We start from the raw sequence: 3,316 nt of genomic DNA, 5'->3' as shown, positions 1-3,316 counted from the left end.
GTCGACTGAAAGCTACTGAATTTGAATCACAGACTTCCAATTTTATTAGTTTTTTTTTAAAAACAGAACAATTAATGAATTTAGGGCCATGTGGCCCTAAATTCTCTACTATTTTTTCTTGCTTCACCATGACCCGATTCAAGATTAAAACCCAAAAGAAGAAGAAGAAAAAGAAGCAGGTAAACCTGCGCATGTGCGCATGGACTTCCTCTGTCTGTTTGGCTGCATGAAGCGAGCGATTTCATGCACATTATTTGCTTGGGAATCCCCTCAAATTAAATAACTTCCCAGCCACAGAATGGCGCTTTTTTTTTTTTTGGATATTACAGAAATAAACATATGACCACATTTCGGAGGGAACTATATTTCACCGATTTTAAGAAATCGAAAGGCCGTCTAGCTTTAATTGGAGTTTGCCTCGTCAGTTTGTTCTCTTTCTTACTTCCACTTGGTGCAATTAAAAGTAGTTAGCTATATAGCAATAGGCTAGCTGACAAGTTGCTAGTTTGTTACTAATTTATGAACAATTTAGTTCTTTAACAATTTCTTTGGAATAGGTATTTTTCTTTACCTTGTTTTTTTTAATATATACATTCTATTTCAATTATTATTGAATACAGGGTACTTTACCTGTTTGTGTTGAATTGGGGAGATTCCAATTTGCTGAACCGTGCCAACAGATTAGCAAAGTGTGCTCACAGTCAAAAAATCCAGGACTTTTTCCATGACACCACCAACACCAGGGATATGTGGAAAGGCATACGGGCTATCACAAACTGCAGGATAGCCCCTCCTGAGTGATGATGATGATGCGGACTTCCTCAATGAACTCAATAACTTCTTTGGGAGGTTTGAGGCACTAAATAACACTCCTGCAGTGAAAGCTGTTCCCCATCAGGATGAAAAGGCACTCTGTCTTGATACAGCTGAGGTGCGGAGGACTCTGAGGAGAGTCAACACACGGAAGGCCCCGGGCCCCGATAATATTCCTGGTCGGGTGCTCAGGGAATGTGCAGACCAGCTGGCTCATGTTCTAACGGACATTTTCAACACCTCACTGGATCAAGCCAAAGTCCCATCCTGCTTTAAGACTGCCACCATCATCCCAGTGCCAAAAAAACCTTAAATCACATCACTCAATGACTACCGGCCCGTCGCACTCACTCCCATTATGATGAAGTGCTTTGAGAGGCTGGTAAAGGAGTACATCACCTCCAGGCTCCCTCCCACATTTGACCCCTTCCAGTTTGCCTACCGGCCTAACCGCTCCACTGAAGACGCCATCTCCTCTGCTCGTCACCTGAGCCTTGCACACCTGGAGGAGAAGAACACTCATGTGCGGATGCTGTTCCTGGACTTCAGTTCAGCATTTAATACCATCATTCCACAGCATCTGGTGAACAAACTGGGTCCCCTGGGCTTCAGCACCCCCCTGTGTAACTGGCTGCTAGGCTTCCTCACTGAAAGACCACAGTCAGTGTGGGTTGGACAGAACACTTCCTGTGTCATCACCCTCAGCACAGGCTCCCCTCAGAGCTGTGTCCTGAACCCTCTGCTGTTCATTCTGATGACACATGACTGCATCCCCAAGGCTGCCAGCAACCACATTGTGAAGTTTGCGGACGACACAACAGCGGTGGGCCTCATCGGGGACGATAACGACCTCGCCTATAGAGAGAAGGTGGAGCAGCTGGTGGGCTGGTGCAGGGAAAACAACCTGATCCTGAACGTGGACAAAACTAAAGAGATCATTGTTGACTTCAGGAAAAAACAACCCAGCCATGCTCCACTTCTCATCAACAACACGGCCGTGGAGGTAGTCAATAGCACCCAGTTCCTGAGGGCGCACAACACTGCGTCACTGGTCTAAAACGTGCACGAAATGAAACTCTTCCAACGACACTGTTATCTGCAGTTTGATATAGTCATATATTGTGGTTAGTGCTGTTGCCTCACAGCAAGAAGGTCCAGGTTCAAGCCCTGTGGCCGGTGAGGGCCTTTCTGTGCGGAGTTTGCATGTTGTCTGTGTGGGTTTCCCCCAAAGACATGCAGGTTAGGTTAACTGGTGACTCTAAATTGACCGTAGGTGTGAATGTGAGTGTGAATGGTTGTCTGTGTCTATATGTCAGCCCTGTGATGACCTGGCAACTTGTCCAGGGTGTACCCCGCCTTTCGCCCGTAGTCAGCTGGGATAGGCTCCTGCAACCCTGTAGAACAGGATAAAGTGGCTAGAGATAATGAGATGAGATTGAATTTTCTCTCGAATAAACTTTTCCAAGGCCACAGATAGGTGCCTATATTTTTTGTAATACATGAACCTGTGCAGGTGTGCCTGAAATGCAAAACTTTGGGTGGATTTTGTACAACAAAGACCTATGCAATCTTCACCTAGGAACATGAAGAAGGCAAACAGAAACCCTATCATAGTCAGCAGGATTTGAACCTGTGCACGGAAACCCCAATGGATTTCTAGTCCATTGCCTTAACCACTCAGCCACAACTACCACAGATGTGCTGGGGTTTCTGGACGATCTCTGTTGTGAAAAGTACACCACCTTTAGTCTCTCCACTCAGGGTTTCATTTTTCATTATAGATGAAAAAGAAAAAAAACATACCCCCCCCCCCAAAAAAAAAAAAAACCCCAAAAACCTGTCCCTCTGAGTTACACGTCGGTTGTGGGACCGAGACGCTGACGACTTCTGCTCCTCAGACCTGCCTGATCCATCCTGATGCCCTGTGTCTGGTTGGAGTCTCATTGCATCGCTCCTGTGGAGGACGGCCCCATGTGGACAGTTGAAAGTCACACCTGGAGGACGCTCTGGACTCTTACAGTAATGCTTTTATGGCTGAGGACTACAGTTGACTTGCTAACTTTAGGACTGCAGTTGTCATGAACAGTTTAGCACTCAAGTTTCCATCAATGAAGAGTTTATAACATCAACGAAACTGTCTTCATGTTAAAACTGTTAGTCATGTTGTCTGTTGTTGCCCAAATGAGGATGGGTTCCCTTTTGAGTCTGGTTCCTCTCGACGTTTCTTCCTCATGTCGTCTGAGGGAGTTTTTCCTTGCCACCGTCGCCACAGGCTTGCTCATCGGGGATATATTAGGGATAAAATTAGCTCATGTTTTCAGTAATTCAAATTCTGTAAAGCTGCTTTACGACAATGCTTATTGTTAAAAGCGCTATACAAATAAACGTGACTTGATATATAATTCATATGCATGACGCACTAGTCTATTATCATAATTATATGCACAATTAATATTAAAATATGTTAACTGATGAATAATTCACAAAATGTCATTTTCTAAAG

The 3,316-nt window shown here is 44.7% G+C and overlaps 1 non-coding gene across 1 annotated transcript; it reads right to left on the bottom strand.

Moving 5' to 3' along the window:
- Positions 1-2,422: 2,422 nt before the first annotated feature.
- Positions 2,423-2,504, bottom strand: trnas-aga (transfer RNA serine (anticodon AGA)). Its single transcript has one exon. It is a non-coding gene; the product is annotated as a tRNA-Ser (tRNA).
- Positions 2,505-3,316: the final 812 nt, after the last annotated feature.

The sequence above is a fragment of the Neoarius graeffei genome, chromosome 23, assembly GCF_027579695.1.
Source record: "Neoarius graeffei isolate fNeoGra1 chromosome 23, fNeoGra1.pri, whole genome shotgun sequence".
NCBI lineage: Eukaryota > Metazoa > Chordata > Actinopteri > Siluriformes > Ariidae > Neoarius > Neoarius graeffei.
Note: the sequence above shows the minus strand (reverse complement) of the source record. Positions and strands in the feature narration are given on the sequence as shown.